General features: G+C 44.3%; 1 protein-coding gene across 1 annotated transcript in view; it reads left to right on the plus strand.

The window, feature by feature from the left end:
- Nucleotides 1-6,159: 6,159 nt before the first annotated feature.
- LOC147722290 (uncharacterized) overlaps nucleotides 6,160-18,127 on the plus strand; it is a 250,969-nt gene continuing 239,001 nt past the window's right edge. The window contains exon 1 of the mRNA XM_086964799.1: nucleotides 6,160-6,220. The gene's annotated coding sequence lies outside the window, so the exon portion shown is untranslated. The remainder of the gene's footprint in view (nucleotides 6,221-18,127) is intronic.

Below are 18,127 nucleotides of genomic sequence, written 5' to 3' on the forward strand. Positions count from 1 at the left end.
CGGGATATTAATTCATCGCTCATCCAGGTTCATAGCCCAATCAACGGCGACAGACACACAGGGGCGCTTTGCAGCGATACACGGGCAATGGGAGGGGAAGCCACTGAATGTGGTCTCGGTCTACATCCCACCGGCACTACACAACATAGCTTTTCCGGAACTAGGGAAATTCTTGTTAGATCTTCCTGAAGGGGATCTTGTTATGGGGGGGGATTTCAATGCAGTGGCACAAGACTCCCTAGACCGCCACCCGACGCGCATGCGTACACCAGGGCCCTCCAAACTGCATGACTTCATGGAAGCGCAGGGTTTAGTGGATGTGTGGAGGCGGCTACACCCAGATGATAGGCAATATACATATCATTCAACAGTCCACGACAGCCTGTCGCGGATAGACTACTTCCTGACGTTGGGGGGGGGCCTCCTCACTTTCACTGACTCCCAAATTAGGCCGAGAGGGATCTCTGACCACTCCCCGCTTACACTGACTCTGTCCAGTCAGAGAAAATCCCGCAGACGACTTTATCCTATTTACCCGGGTTACCTTAAAGAACCGGGCGTCACCAGGGCCTTGAGGAAAAGCACTCGGTCCTACTTTGCAGAAAACGTGGGATCGGTGGAGTCGCCCACTGTTCTATGGGAGGCCTACAAGACAGTCCTCCGAGGACAGGCGATATCGGTGATCGCACAGCACAGACGCACACAACGTCAGGAACTGACGGACCTAGAGGAACAACTAGATAAGGCTACACGAGACCACGAGGGGAACCCGACTGGAGACACCCAGCACACACTCCGACTAGCCCAGCAGGGTCACACCGACTTTCTGCGTCGCCGAGTGCGAGACAATATGTCCGCAACAGCGAGCAGGATATACGACATAGGCGATAAGGCGGGGAAGCTTCTGGCATGGTTGGAAAGAGCGCGGGGTGGCCAGCGGGCGATATTACAACTGAGGGACTCTCAGGGTGAGGTACAAACCAATCCGGCACAAATAGTGGAACTCCTAGCTGACCATTTCCACTCCGTATACTCCCCTGACTATGAGGTTACACGGGAAATGGCAGAAAGCTCCCTTGTGGGAGTGCCGACCCGCACTCTCTCCCCGGACCAACGGGACGAGCTCGACACCGACCTGACGGAGGAAGAACTACAGGCAGCCATAGCAGCGATACACCCCGGGAAAGCACTGGGCCCCAATGGTGTGCCAATAGAATGGTACAAACTCATGTCCGAGACACTGTCCGCACCATTGCGCGATATGTTTCAGGAGTGCCGGGGACGGGGACGACTCCCCCCTGACCAGCGCACGGCCACAATAGTCGCAATACCTAAGCCCGGCAAACCCCCTGAGGAGTGCGAATCCTATCGCCCGATCTCCCTCCTTAACGCCGAGAGTAAGATCCTGGCGAAACTGTTGGCCACCAGGCTACTGCCCCATCTGGCGCACCTTATACACCCGGACCAATCGGGCTTTATGCCACACCGCAGTACGGCGCTGAACCTGCGACGGCTGCATGGGGTATTGGCCCGAGCCCCGCAGTTGGAGGAAGCGGCAGCGGTACTATCGCTTGATGCCAAAATGGCATTTGATATGGTGGAGTGGCGCTATCTCTTTGCAGTCCTGGAACACATTGGTATCGGCCCAACGTTCATATCGTGGGTCAGACTGCTTTACACCGAACCCATGGCTAGAGTAACCGCAAACGGACACATATCGAGGGAGTTCCCGTTGGCAAGGGGCACGAGACAGGGGTGCCCACTCTCGCCACTACTGTTTGCCTTAGTGCTAGAACCCCTGGCCACGATCCTCAGGACCACCCAGCTGCTGAAAGGTATACAATGGAAAGATGGAGGCGAGGATAGGGTATCCCTATACGCCGACGACATGCTCGTTTACCTCACGGACCTCACGACCGGTATCCCGGTCCTGCTGGCAATATGTGAAAGACACGGAACGGCCTCGGGCTATAAACTCAATTGGGCCAAGTCCGTGATATATATGATAAAGGGTGACCTTCCAATACTACCTACAGATTGCCATTTACTCGTAGAACGCGTCGCCTTCAAATACCTAGGGATACGGATTACAAGGGAGCACTCGACCTTCCTTGACCTGAATCTTAAGCCCCAGCTGGACAAATTGAAGACTGATGTGCGCCTTTGGAAAAATCTCCCCCTAACACTGCTAGGTAGAGCGGCACTCTTTAAGATGCTGGCGCTCCCTCGCTTCCTTTATGTTCTGGAAAACACGCCGGCAGTGGTTCCCGTGTCGTTCTTCCGTCACGTCTCAGCCCAACTGTCCACTCTCCTGTGGGGAGACAAACCGGCCCGGGTCGCGCAGTTGAAATTGACCAGAGACTGGTATAGCGGTGGGATAGCCCTCCCCAACCTTGAACTTTATTACTGGGCGGCTCACCTTAAGGTGATTAACCAGTGGATCCACGCACAGCAAGACGACCCAGCGTACAGGGCAGATAGACACCAACTGGGCTTGTCCACTCTGCTAGCCCCACTCTATAATAAAGGGATGGTGAAGAAACTAGAGGGGCCTACCAAACACACTGTAGCCTTATGGCACAGAGCTCAGAGACGGCTGGGATGGGAGGGAGTGATCACCAGGCTCACGCCACTATGGGACGCCAAAGCCCTCGGTAACCTGCGCAGCTCCAAGGGGTTCGACCAATGGGACACCATCGGGATCTCCACGGTGGGCGATCTGTGGACCAGGGAGGGTGTGCTCTCCTTCACGGCACTCAGGGAACAATACAACCTGGCGGAGACCGAAACATACAGGTACATACAAATCAGGCACGCACTCCTGTCGGTGCTAGAAACTGGTGCGGCACTTCCGGAGTCGGCTCCGTTAGAGGACCGATTGCTTACAGACTACATGGAGGCCGGGGCAACCTCCCTCACTTATCGAAAACTCATGAATAACCTGCCGGACCCCCTGGGGAAACTAAAGGAGTACTGGGAGGACGAGATAGGGGACCTAGATGAGGCAGACTGGAACGCAGCCCTGGCCTCGCCCAGGGAGGCGGGTATTTCCACTCGATTCAGACTGATCCAGTTCAAAGTGCTACACAGGGTCTACTACACCCGCACGACACTGTATAAAATACATAGAGCGGAACACCCACACTGCCTGAGAAGCTGCGGGGAGGAGGGTACACTATACCACACTTTATGGACATGTCCACATATACAGGACTACTGGCGGCGTGTCACGCGCACGATCGGTCAGACCCTACAGAACCCATTTGCACCGGACCCCAGGATCTGTCTCCTTAATGTTTGGGGCCCAACAGACCTTTCACTGCATGCGAAGAGGTGGGTGGTCATAGGTGTAATGATGGCGAAACGTGACATCGCGAAAAACTGGGGGGCACAGGAAACACCGACACTAGCGCAATGGTGCAGAAATATGGATGTGACTATGCTAACCGAGCGGGCGGTGTATCAGCAGAGACATAATCCTCGGAAATGGAACGGGATTTGGTCACCCTGGAACAAGTATAGGGGAGAACTCTGTGAGCCCCTGCCCGAGGAGGGAGATGGGGATAGCTCAGAGGACGACGAAGGTCTGGATTGATGGGAGGGAGGGGGGAGTGAAATGTGGAGACAATAAAAGCTACAGGACCATGGGAACATGCCCGCAGATGACCTTACCGAAATGTGTATCTGAACCGAGACCGGATAGTTGCATTTGGGCACTCTAATGCTGATATTGACCATTGCTAGAAAACGTGGACTTAACCCTGAAAGTAGCAAGTTTAAGTTGGGGGGGTTAAAATACTAAAAAGTTGCTTTAACAAATGTGGCAGCTGAATGTTGACGCTGCACTGAAGAATTACTGTACGTTACTGTATACCATGTGACAGCAACAACAAAAATAAAATACTAAAAAAAAAAAAAAAAGAAGACACATATAGCAAAACGGTGATGGTCATCATGTAAGCTATCAAACCAATTAGTATGTATATAACTTCGAACAATAGTCCCTTTTCAAAAGCATTAGTGAGTTCAAGAGGACAGTTTCTCATGTCAGATGTTCCCAAAGTAGCGAAATTGTTGCGAACAGTCCTTGTATTGCGAATGGGAACACTCCCTATGAGACAATGTTTTGCAAATTTACGAAGACTTTCCATGAGAACAGAATCAAGCACAAATAAGGAAAATGCAGGCCTAAATTGCATTTTATTCATGAAATACCGAATATAAAATAATGGAAATATGCATTTCATGTATAATCTTTTGGGACCTTATATATTTCTTTTAACTTATATGCACTCATAAAGAATTTTTGTTTTTTGTAAATATCACGTGTAACTAATAATATTACTGCATTTCCAAAGGACCAACGTATAAAATGATTTCAAAACATAAATTATTAATATTGTTTCCATTGATTCATATTAGTACATATATGAAGATCACACCCTAAATGTTTCAGAGCACTTGGGTTTAGTATAAGTGTGCAGCACCCTTTTCTCTTTTCTACCTTGGTGCACAAATTCACATATGCAAATTATGGAGGTTTAGAATGAGACCTTTCAATATCACACATAAAACTCTAAAACATGTTCGATTTAATTAAATTCTCCATACACATCGTTATTTTGAGAAGAATGGTTAGAATTATAACGCCTAAGTATCACTTATTTGCCTTTTGATTGATACACATTGAATTAGCAACTGAAACGTTTTAAACTACAAACCTACATTATTACCTAATGTATGTTTCCATGTATCCTACAAATTATCAGCATGCTTTTGTGATGCAGTACCAAAGTATTTTCAAGATTTTCTCATGTTTTCTGTAAGGTATAGTTAGCAACTTTGCTACGTTTGTCGTTTTTCTCTCAAGTGTGTCATAATGTCCTATGTGTCAGCTAAAGGGTTGAGCAGTTTATCTGATCGACTAACCATACTGTGGCCAGAGCGGACAACTGTGAGCCTAGCATGATGACCAGGGCGGTGGGTTACACAGGGTGGTGTCTGATGTAAAGAAATGCGGCAACGATAAATGTGAATTACAAAAGGCTTGTGAGTAGCCTTGAGGACATGGGAGGAGCTGAAAGTTCGAGAAGAGGAAATACATGCCAAACATCACGGACACACAAAACGGAACATGAATAAAGTGAAAGTTTACCGCATCAATAACAAAATACTTAAGGGATTGGGGACTAAAAAGGAGTTGGAGCGGTTGGGATATGTTGTGTACACTTGTATTGGTTGAACCCTGTACTTACATGCATCATTGCATGGATATACATACCTCTTATAGATATATCCATTGTTATGAAATGCCAATGAATTTTTTAAAAAAAAAATACCTACAGAGCTATGATGGTAGTATGGGCATGTAGGTTTGAATGCACATTTGGTGTATGGGGATGTTTTGCTTTGTGTGCCGTAAGGGGGAGGCTGTCTGTTCTGGGGAGTAAAGCGCATTCAAAATGTAACTAAATGCAACCAACAGCAATGTATGCACACAAAAACGTGTGTTTCTTCTGTGCACACATCGCACAAAATTAAAACCCAATGGTTTCTGCACTGCAGGTTTGTCTAGATTTGGGGGGGGGGGGGGGTTAAGGGCCGAATGATTAGCGCAGCCAGCGTATCATGGGCCATAGTGAAAGGAAGGAAATGGGCTATTATAAAATACAGCACTATTCAGGATTCAGTGTGACCCTCGGGCCTCTGGGCCCCGATGTCGCTGCACCTGCTGCAGGTGAAAGCTAGGCCCCTGGACTGGATCCGTCGAGGGTTTGTTTCCAAGCCATTCCCGAAGCATCTCTTGAAACAGGTCGCGAGTTCACTTTCTACCTACAAGCCTTGAACGCTCGGGTGTCTGTTCAGGCTGGTCACTGGAGAACAATAGTTTGTGGGAAATGTAGTGTTCAGCTCAGTAATCAACCCAGAGGACTTGCACATCCCAGCATGCAACACGATGGAAATATGTAATACGACTAGTAGGAGAGAACAATTGACGTATTTACGCAATAGGAAGTTCCTTGCGGTACAAGCTATTTATGAATACTACAGGTCTGTTTATTTGTTGAGAAGAAATCGGTCCCAGAGCTGCCTTCCTTTCTGCATCTCCCGCCCACCCCTTATTTTTCGAACCCCGCCTCTCCGTTTTGATTGACATCTTATAAATGAGTTGCAGCTGACAGGCGGGGTTGGAAAGTTGTAGTTGTGCTCCTGATACAAGGTGAGAGAGTTTGCGCGAGGCCTTAATTCAGAGCGAAGTAGTTTGTAAGTGCCCAAATAGAGTGTCTGTTCTTCGAGGGCTTCCAGTCGGGTTATGACATAATTGACCTTTTTCAGCTTCACAGTTAGAGTTGAAGGGAAACAATCCGTTTTCAATGAGTGGCAGGGGTTTTTACGTTTACCTAAAATGATAATGCTCTGATAAGGGTAAGGATTTGTAGTGAATTACGGTCATGTATCCCTTCACCCTGTTGCCCCGTATGTTTGCTTACATTCTTCAACACCTTTCAAGTGATCCGGCAGCACGGGTGTATTGTCTTTCCGACGGGGCCTCCGGGTTGGGAGTCGTCTTCGCCGCAGATTTAAAGAGCAGCAAACACAAGTTAATGCTGGGGCTCGAGACTCGCGGGCCACCGCAATCTAGAAGAAACAAGAGGCCCATGGTTCATAATTTTAACCCCAACATACTATACCTTAATTGGGTCCTTCTCGGTTCTCTAACAAAGTGTGTACTTTAAAAATATTTTAGATTAGGTCAGGCGGAAGAGCTAAACACCACATGTTGTCTCAAAACTCATTACTATCTGAAATGTTTACAGGTGGCAATGAGATGCTTGCCAGTAATAATGTGTTGCTGCAGGGCTGGACAATGGTTGTCAGAATTAACAGGGTGGGTGTTTGTTTACGATTCATAGGAAAGGATTTCTAGCATGTCAGATGCAGCAGAAGTAGCCTTAATTCCCAGGTAGCTTACCCCTCAACGTCAAGCTTTAAAGCACACCAATCACACATGGTGTATGTGCTTTATATTAAAACACAAATAATTTCATAAAACCTCCCTCGGAGCAAAATCAGCATTTGAACTAAAGAAAACAGCACATTATTAAACAAAAACGCACGAAGAATGCGTCCAGAAGCAACTTTTTCGTTTAAAATATTCTTTTTAGTTATTAATGCCAAACCGTTCGAGACTTTCATATTCTGTTCCCGTGGAAAACTGGTTAAGGAGCCGAGCCTCAACTGTATTAAAGCCATAGACCGGGTCGTGATTGGCACATAACTTAGCCTTCTAACCATTTTTCACTCCATCGGCTACTAATACAAAATGACAGGGAAAGGTGAACCGTTGTTGAGATTTTGAGTTTTTGTGTCCACAGTATGACAGCTGCTCCTCAGAAAGAAGCTAAACACAACTTTATTAATTTTATTATTTTAATTAAAAGCGTTACGTTTGTGATGCGAAATTATGCCAGATTGAATAATTTGGGGCAAAAATCGCACGGCAGGAACCATGATCGAAGAACAAGGCCGAAGTGGCCATACCGGGTGTTTCCCCATACCGGGTGTTTCCCCGGGATGTGGAAGGGTGGAGGGCTGTTAAAAGCGCTGCATATACGGAAATGGAAGCGTGGGGTTGACTGGTGCGGGACTCGAGAGGGTACCTCTTTGAAGCCCGGGGATGTCCCGACCTCTTCACGAAGATCTGGGGCAAATGGTTCAATCTACAATCCTAAAGGGGTTGTATGTTTGATGCTTACTGTCAACCATAGGTGTCATTATACCCTGAAAGTGTATTTCCTAGGCCCCGTCTCCTCTCGTGTGGCTGTGTATAATCTCTATATTGTGCTTGATTTTGCTGCCATTGTAAACTTGTCGTGTGTTTTTAAAAGTCAAACTTGATTATCAAAAAAGCACTGCAAAGTTCCTTGTATATTCAGCAGTTTTCAGGTCACCATAAAGTTGCAAGTTAACTCTGGTGATTAGTGGAACTGCTGGAGAGAGAGATGGTAGTTTAGTCTAGTGTCTATGTTAACTCATTTAAGGTAGCACAGAGGGTTAATATGCCTGCTGCAAATGACGTGTAACGTGTATCAAAGAACAGTATTTTATGCGCGTAACTCAGCGGGTTACTGCTTTTGTCACAGATTCTTTTCTTACTGTGCAGTTTGTAAGTTACAATCGTAATGTAGCACAATGAGCTATTGATCTGCCATCAGAGCTGCATGTTACAGGTTAGAAAGTTGTTTTTTCCAAGTCTTTCATTATCCCGATATTGCTAATAAAAGGTTTGTTTGGAAATAAATACATTCTTATTATTAAAGGCAACCCTAATCACTTTTAATTTCAGAATCATGAAATTGTGCTTCTCCAGACAAAGCACTTTTTTAAACTGCCTAACAGTATGGATGCCATGTGAATCCTCAACCTTGCAGTCCTCTTCGTCTTATGTGACATTTTTGTACTCTAATTTACACATGTATGATTGATTATCTGTATGTGTGTGATGTAAACTGCTCTGACACCCTACAATGGTATGAGATTGGTTATTAAACAAATAAAATGCATGTGAGAAAGGGGCCATAGACTAGAGCAATGTGGCACTGTAGGAAGGTGATAGTGAGAGAATCCTTGAAGTGCCCCAACAAAGATTGTCACCTCTTGGTGAACACTAAGGTCATAATTTACTATGCTTAAAAAGCGAATACAATTGAATATATAATGACAAATGTGTTGTAGAATACACAATTTTCCCCAAAGTTTCTTAGAGGCAAGACTTCCCCCCCAAACCCCCTCTCTATTGATCCGTCTCACTCGCTATGCACAGTATGGGGGCTGGCCTGACAACATTTGCCCGGGCTGCTGTGGGTTCAGTCCGGCCCTGCTTTGGGCCTGGGTTTTGACTGTACGGAGTCAGATTTTCAAACCGCTCACAATATAGCTAGTGAACTTGGTGTTCGATTCCTTTCAACTATCTTAGATGCTATTTTGCGTCTGAACAGTTTTGGGTTTTAAAAAAAGCAAATAAAATAGATTCTATTACCTTTGTGTTTACTTTTTTTCAGACTGTAAATTTGTTATCCACCTCTGAGTCATCTTGGCATTTTAAACTCTGCTTACCAAATGACTTGATGAAAGCAGACTTTACCGTAAAAACAAAGCTAGAAGTATTCTACATCGCTAAGGTAGGGAGTAATGTAATGTAAATTGATACTTGTATAGCGCACTACTCACCCGCAAGGGTCTCAAGGCGCTTGTACGAATACCGCTGTGGAACCCATCCTGGCTTTCCCTGTGAGGCGTCCACTCCTGGGCACCCCCAAGGTGGAGGCCAGGCATCCGTAGCGTTGTGGGGGCCATTGTGGAGATTAAGCAAGCTATTGCCCAGAGTTGCAGAGTGGGACTCCATGATTGGAATAGGCACCGAGGCGAGAATTATCAGGTCCATGGAATTTTTTAGCCCAAGACGTGTCGAGGCGGGGAATTGAACCCTGGTCCCGGGCTAGACCTCTGCATCAGGGTCTGCCGCTCTAATCATTGAGCCACACTTCTCCAGTCGCACCAGTCTTTCTGGCAATCTTCTTCCGGAGATCAGACACCGCTTACAGTGGTGATATGACACTTCCTCTATGTGGAGAAGTGTGGCTCAGGGGTTAGAGGCGGCAGACCCGGAAACTGAGATTGGTCCTGGACTAGGGTTCAATTCCCCGCCTCGGCGGGTCTTCTGCTCAAAAATTCCACGGACTTGATAATTCTCGTTCCAGTGCCTACTCGACTCACGGGTTCACACTCTGCGACTCTGGGCAATAGCTTGCTTAATCTCCACTACGGCCCCTCGCGGCGGGATGCCTGGCTTTCACCTTGTGGATACCCTGCTGGGGTTGTCTCACAGGGGAATACCAGGACGGGTTCCCAAGGCAAGCGCCTTGATGCCTTCGGGTGATACGTGCGCTATATAAATCGCAATACATACATGTGTAGGAACCTGGTCCACCAACACAAGTGGAAATGAAACCGGTAAGTTTGGCACCAGATGGGGAGTAAGTCGGAGTATTTAAATCTAAATATGGAATATTCTGCTTGTGCTACAAGGCACTATTTCTGGCACTGTGAAGCTTGTATGGAATATCAGACTATTCCATTCACCTCAAGCTTGGTAAGTGCCCTAATCCAAGACAAAAAGGTCGGTTAGGAGCAACCAAAAAAGGAGCTACCAAAGTGTCATAGGTATATTAAAAAATAACTTCGCATTTGGATATTGATGGTCTTCATGAGCTAATCTGGACAAATGTCAGTTTGCTGTCATTTACATCGGGAGTCATTACATCTGTTTTTACATCACTGGTACCTTTTCATTGCATGCCTTTACACCTGCTGTCTTTTACTTTGTAGGTAAGTTGTGCTTCTATCCATATTAGTACATAATGTTTATTTACATTTAAATATATACACTATCTATATTTATACGTAGATATTTAAGTTAATGTCCTTAGATTGAAATATTAATGTATGTCAATATACCCTAATTTAGGTGTGAATACCATCGATATATAATTACTTGCATTACTTTTATTAGAATTCAATTTTAACTTTAAAACGCAAACTATTTTAAATGTGTATTTAATTAAAAAACAGTACCTATAAGTTATAACCTCATTACCCACTCCTGAGCCCTAAAAATACTCTTACTAACCTTATCCACTACCATTCCGGAAACACTAAACTCCAAGCCTTTAAGTCTGTTTAGAGTGTATATAAATGTGTGTGTATATAGATAGACATATTCACTCACTCACAGAAAATGAAGATTACAGGGACCTTATTGTTAGGCTCACAATTGACTTGTACAAAACTATTGAACTTCAGCCATTATAGTTACCTGAGCTAACTAATTTACGCCCTGCAATGCACTGCTTATGACCGCACCATACATCATGCATGATATGTTCAGTGTCATCACTGATGACATCCTCCAGTGAGTGTAGCTATTTCATAAGCATTTCTTAGACTTAAAGATGTAAACTTAGCTACTGCATAATTTAAACGGATATTCATTCTATACTAATAAGTGATACACTTTCTAACATATGTGATCTGAACGGTTGTGACTGCCTGTATCCATGTGTGAGTGGCTGTCTGGGTGTGTGAGTGGCTTTGCAAATGGTTGTGTGGGTATATGACTAGCTCTGTGGATTATGTCATGATGTTTTTGGGGGGGTTGTATGAATCGGATCATCTGTTCTCTGCTTACGCTCTTTTGCATTTTAACTTAGCTGAATTGTGATTTTTGACTGTCGTATTTTAAGTGTTCAGGTTTATTTTTACTTATCTGAAACCTACACTTTGAATCTGTTATTGTATGCTGCTCATTTTTACATTCACTCTGCACTTTATTCCTGTGCTGTTACTTCCTGTGGTGGACAACTAGAGACGCCATTTTAGCTCAGGTGCGCTCTAGTTGTTATAGGAGCTGGCCCATTAATATGCGCAGACGTAAAGTGGGCGTGCCAAAAGGCGCAATTAAGGCAAGCCTGTCTGCGCCCGCTAACGTCGCGTAAGCAGCCAGCGCAAGCCATGTTCTTTGTGATGCCCCCCAACTTGTGAACAGGGTTTGTTATACCAGCAAACAACTTCAGACTCTTCACTCTCAACCTTGTCCTTACTTTAATAGGTGGGATCTGCGTGTGTGTCATTTGCTCGATCTGTGGCTTTGGGTTGGGAGCTGGTACTGTTGACTCAGCCTGTCCTGGTGCCCCCTCCTGCATGGGCAGGCAGAGGCCTTCACTTTACGCTGCCTTGATTAACTCACACTCGCTCAGGAAGCACAATCAAGATATTTTTGACCTTTTCATAGACAAGCCACTTGATCTCCTATGTATCAGAGACATGGCTGGATGAATACTCTAATCCACTCTCACAATGGATAGCCCTGATGGATACAGATCTCCAGAGCAGACTACTTAGGGGTGAGAGGGGGAGGGGTGACTAGTCTATATAGGGATACATGGGCCCTCCAGCAGGGTGAACTTATGTCTTGGGGGGAATACGAATTCCTGGACTTTAGCATCAGCTTCTCAGCACACTTCACCCTGGGTGGCTCTTTAATCTATAGGCCCCCCGTTTCAGCAGGGGCCTTTCTTAAGGTACTGGGAGATACCATTACTCCCCAGGCACTTCGCTTTACCCATTACATTGTTTTGGGGGATTTGAATATACATCTGGATCAGTTAGCCGATGGAGACACTCCAGAATTTCTAGATGTAGTGAATCTTGCTCAACTCACCCCATGGGTCAGTCTTCCGACGCATCTTGGAGGCCACATCCTCAACTCGTTCTGCACAAATTTTACCATCTTGGTCGAAGATCCTCTTCCAGTATCTTGGTCTGACCATTTTTGACCTATTTCTCTTGGGTAATAGCTGACATCAATGTTCCATCACTGACCAATGGCGAGCCGGCTTTCGCCAAAATCGACCCGCTTGCATTTAGCCAGGCCCTAGTTGCCTGTAAAACTGATCCTGCTAATGAGCTTGGAGGGGGGGTCGCCCGCCTTACAAGCTGGATCTCTAAAAAAAAAATGGATTTCTTATGCCCTGCCACCCCCCATAAGCAAACTGATTGCTCACATCCAAACACACCTGACATATACAATCTGGCTGCATGTTTTTTCAAGCAGGGTGCTCAAGATTAGCTTCAATTCTTCAAATTCCTTCCCAGAGATCTGAGAGAATTTCTCTCTCCTCCTGACTTGCAACCAGGGTAATGGTCCTGTGGAGGTTTCTCCAGTCCCCTCTCCCAGTTGTATGTGCCAGGCAGTTAACATGATATGTGAAAGTATCCCAAGCTGTACAGTATAAGGATATAGCAAGAACAGTTCCATGACCACAAAGATTAACAACTTTGAAGGACAAGTTCCCTTTATAAGGTCGTGGAACTCTGAGGTGACTTGAAATATCCTTTTACCGTATGGCACAGGGTATTTTATTTCTTAAACTACATTGTTGCACCATCCCCTTTCTCGCAAACTGCTTAACTCATGATTTTTAGCTCTTTCATATGGAAGACACATGTTTGCAGACATGCCCAATACAAGTAGCATCTGTAGTATGAAATTTAAATGCACCAGAAAAGCTGTTTGGTATTTGTTGCAAAAGAACATTTGAGCCAGTTTACCATTATATTAAACCTAATCTGTAGCTCATAATGAGTAGAAACCTGTAAATCCGATATTTCCATTAATGGCCTATGATGTGAAAAATAAATACTGTTCTCCCATAAAGATCTCGTTTCAGCTTTTAATTTATGAAAATTATCAGGAAAACAAAGGCAGTTTTTTCGTTTTTCAAACTGCAACTGTAGTTGCGCTCTGTAGCCTCCCTCAATCTTAGGCTCTGGAAGAATGCATTATGATGTCACAACTCAACTGTAATAACATACTCTAATTGAGCAGCCATGTCACCTTCATATTACGGCTAATTAGAGATAATTACCTATGTTTTGCAGTTCCATCGGGGCTTTGGGAGCCTGCGTCACTGGTTCTTGGGACATGTTTGGCTTCTTAGGACTCTGCATCTGCATTTTCTGCACTGGCATCAAATTAACATTTTCCATTTGATCATCAGCTGACATTGATTTGATTTAGCCTACATTCCCTCTTCCAGTGATCCAACTTATTACAGTAGTGACATGGGTTTGTCATTTTGAGTTGCCACATCTATTTCAATGTTCCTGAGCAATCTGTTTACCACAACCTCTACCTGGAAGAATGCCATTTATTATCTATCCTTTACCTTGAAACCTGATGCCTTGTAGTTCACCACCATCATCCTGATTGTAACGTAAGTTCCCAATGTAGAGACCATTCTGTAATCCCTTTTGTGCTAACTTTGTCAGAGCCAACTTTTTAACTTCTTTGCTATTTCTCTGTCATTTCCAATTCATTGCTATAATATTTCACTATACAAAGTATTTCATCCAAAGGTTTACTCTGCCACCAGATGATATGCTGAATGGGGGAACAGATCCCTGGACATAACCCAAGAACAAACAAAATTACACAAATCGCCTCTTGATTTTCAACACTGCTATGCTGTCTTAACACCTTCTGGAGGCATTTGTAGTAAGCATGCACTGACTTCTATTGCCTCTTGTGTACTTTAATTTATCTTTGACCAATCAATTTCTTTCTGTGGCACCTTTAGTTTACAGAAAGTTTATTACCTGCTCAGATTTCTGCCTAACCTCATACCATGCAGCATTTGTGACAGCAACCCTCAGCGGCGAGGGAGGGCATTTGGCCACTAAATCGCCACCTTGCATTCAACCCGCAAATCACTAGGAACCACAATATCAAAGAAGGTACTCCAACTTCCTACAACACTCTGGACATCTTCAGACTGCTTAACCTGTGTACCACCAATTGGGATTCTCAATTTTGGAAGTAGATTCCTAAATGCAGCAAGATCACCATGACTTCAGTGCACTTTCATATAACTTCCTCCATGCACCTCTCTGGTGGGTGGGAGGCGCAAGCACCAACTCTAGTCACTCTGGTTACTCTGTGTTCCTACCCACACACCCCAAATACTCCTTATCCCTCTTACTTAGTTCTTAGCCCACATGTCCTTATTTTTCTCCAGATTACTCCATTTCCGTTCACCGAGCACCAACTCCCTCCACAGATAAGTTAACACAAGTTCTTTCTATTTACCATGTTATCTCATGTGTACTCTAAAATTATTTTGCAATGTCGAACTCTTGTTCAAATCAACATTAAATTAAGCAACTACTCCTAATGTTGTATAGGCTTCAATGGTATGTCGTATCCTTACACAGGAACCCATCTGCATATTCCCCTTCCAGGTATCCCTTGATGAATTCATTAAACTCTACATTTACCCTTGCAACAAACGTCTACGGGCCTTGGAAAGTCTTGCTTTGGCGGGCTATCTATGATCTCCTCTGTAGTTTCGCTCCTACTTGGTGTTCCTGTACTCAAGGCCGGGCACCCATATCTATAAACTCGGTAACACCTGGGGTACCAGATGTTGAGAATTCTACAGATACATTTGGTACAGTAGCACCCTCTTGTGTACTTGGGACCTATTCAGCCGGTTGTAAACCTGGGGATGTAGAGACCGAAATGATTGCTGGGGCTCCAGTTTTGACTGGCACAACAGCAGGTGCGCCTCCTGTTTGGATTTGATTTGAATTAGTGGGTGCAGTCAGATTACCACAGCTTAGTTGATTCCCTCCATCTGGCTGAACTACATTCTATGGAGGTGTCGGGGGAATACCGCAAATCATCCAAGAAGTCCTCACTAGAATCTCTATCCATGTTTACCTCAGACTGCTTACTTGCACCATCCTCTCTTTGCACTTCTTCCGTTTTTAATATTTGTTAATACAGGGTACATCCGAACTACTCAATAGTCTCTCTTCCATACCTGTTCCGCATCCCACTCTGCATTTATCCAACTATGGATTATTCTTTTAGCTAGTCTTTGTTTTTTTTATCTTTTGCATGTGCAGCATGCTTACAAGCATTTAAAACCTCATACAGTGCTAGTCTAGGTTGAGGTTTCATGTCATACAAAACTCATCTCAAATTTTCGGGAAATTGTCTATTGTATTTAGGTTCAAGGTACCATTTCTTAAAAAAAAAAATGTATTGCAAGGATCCTTCTGTCACGGTGATCTTGTACCATTATTGAGGTAAAATACCAGTGTAAAGATCGGCATTTATGGTCCATTAATGACCGGGTGTGCCCTCATGGATAGGTGCCCTTACATTACCCCCTAGGAAATCAGTGTCCTAAAACATTTAATTTTCACTTTGTTTTCGATGTCTCAAACCCGAACAACTTAAATTCAAAACAATTTGTAGTCTTTAGCAAATCATGATCTAACTCGTAATAATGGTGTCCAATCTCAGCGCAGCATACTCTGGGCTCAACCCGTGTACCACAAATTGGGATTCTCAACCTCTTACAACACTGCACCTGCTGATCAATAGCAGCGTGGCACAAACACTCCAATCTACCAATACCAGTGCAGCACCTTTCAGCAGCTTTTCTTCCTTCACAATTAACTTTGCACAATCAAGACTTTGCAAACTCAAATAAAATAACTTGTCTTTTTCACTAAAGAAATTCAAAGTACCACTCACTCAAGGATAGATTGATAATTACGCTTTCCAGGCGTTCTCACGACCCGCTTGAAATTACTCTAATGTAATTCTTCTGCGCAAAACGATTCCCCAACACCATTCGCTATTAGTGTACTCCATAGTAGTTAAATAGTTCCTGATCTTAATTGTGTGGCTTATGAAACCTCACAGGCTGATACCACAAACTTTAACAGACGAGTTAAGCTACAATATATTTGTCATCTGTCCTGGGATCTTAAACTACATAAAGTCTGACAACCAACTTCAACATAACAATCACATGTGCATTTACATTAACACGTGCTTTACCCAAAGAAGCACACTAATCCTAATGCTACACCACGGGACACGTCGTCTGCATAAACACCGCAAAGCTCGATGGTACACAATTGGTGAAGCATAACCCAGCTTATACTCACTTGTAGGGTACCCCAACCGCTGTTTGAAACACCAGAACAATGCTGTACTCCACACTAGACCATGGGCTTCAGCGACATAGGCTTAGCTTGAGCAGGTCCTAATTATTACTTGTCAGTTTTCCAACTCTCTACACTTCAGTAATAAACCATCCTTATCCCTATCAATTGATGCAATTTGCTATGCCTTCTGGCTCTAATGTAGTCATCATGTAGATTGCACTATAGATTGTAGCTTATTAGCTGAAAGCGTAGTCCGAGACATTATTTTCAAACTGGAGCTATGCCAATTTGACTCCAACAACTTTTCATTTTTTTGTTGTAGTTTTATATAGCACGAACTCTACCCGACGATATTGGAGTGCTTTACATAAGCACCAGTTTCATTAGAGGACACATTCACCTTTTTTATTTATTTATTTTTTATTGTATTTTTTAGGCCTAAGGAGATAGAGTAATTTGCCCAAAATCACTGGATGTTAAAACCTTGCCGAGACTCTAACCTGGTTTCCCCATTCCAAAGTCAGTAGCTCTGGCTGTTATGCCACACCCTTCCCTCCCCGGAGTGCAAACAAGTCTGTATTGTTAATCAGCTCTCCTAGGCATGCCGGATAAAGGGCGATACATACTCTATTTTGCATGCTGTTATTATTTGTATCTGGTCCATAAAGGAACATCCCCAGTCTAAATAAAGCACCTGAAAGTAGCAAAGAGAAAATCCTAAGAAGGTGTCAGACTGAAATGAACCAAGTTTAAGTTCAGTGTAAAAGGCAGAAACGTTTTTGAGTAACTGAAGATGTTAGAAATTTGAGGTCGGCTTTAGCAGATATAGGGAAAGGTCATCCATCGTTGAAGCAAGGATAGGATCTGTTCTCCAAGTAAAACACACAAGTAAAATTAGACCACTCATTCAGAGCTCTTTTCCAGGCAATCTCCAAATATGGGATCAATCGGGTTTCCTGGTCTTCTTGGCACAAGTAAACTCATTACTTTCTCCTCGCCAAACAAAAGCTCACACAGTTGCACAGCCTTGAAGATAGGCAAAGTCTGGTCTGCCTGGTACAGAAGGATCTTCTCAAACCCTACATATGATGTAAATCCCAGCAGACTATGAAAACTAACTACTCTACAAACAAAGAAATAGATAATCTTCGTACCTTCAAAGTTATCATGCCCCTGCAAAGGAAAGCACATTCATGGTTTAAATCGGTTTTATTGTTGTATTCAAGACAGGACAACAAAATGGCGAGGAGACCAAGGCCTAAAACACTGGCAGCGAACAGTAGGCTGTCTTCGTGGGCTACGCAGAGACCCTGCTTCAGAACATATATACAACAAATGGAAAATAAAAGAACAAAACCCTACCCTTCCTCCAATCCACCCTGCCTTGATTTAAGCACGAATTCAAACAGCACACCCCTAGGTTAGCCCAGAGCACGTGGTGCCCCGTCTTCTGGCAATCGCAGCAAGAGTAAGTATGTAGGGCATGTGAGTTTGCGGAACTCCTGCGTCGGAGCTAGAAAGGGAAGCCATGCCTCCCGAAAAT

This window comes from Lissotriton vulgaris, chromosome 4_1 (assembly GCF_964263255.1).
Source record: "Lissotriton vulgaris chromosome 4_1, aLisVul1.2, whole genome shotgun sequence".
In the NCBI taxonomy this organism is placed as follows: Eukaryota; Metazoa; Chordata; class Amphibia; order Caudata; family Salamandridae; genus Lissotriton; species Lissotriton vulgaris.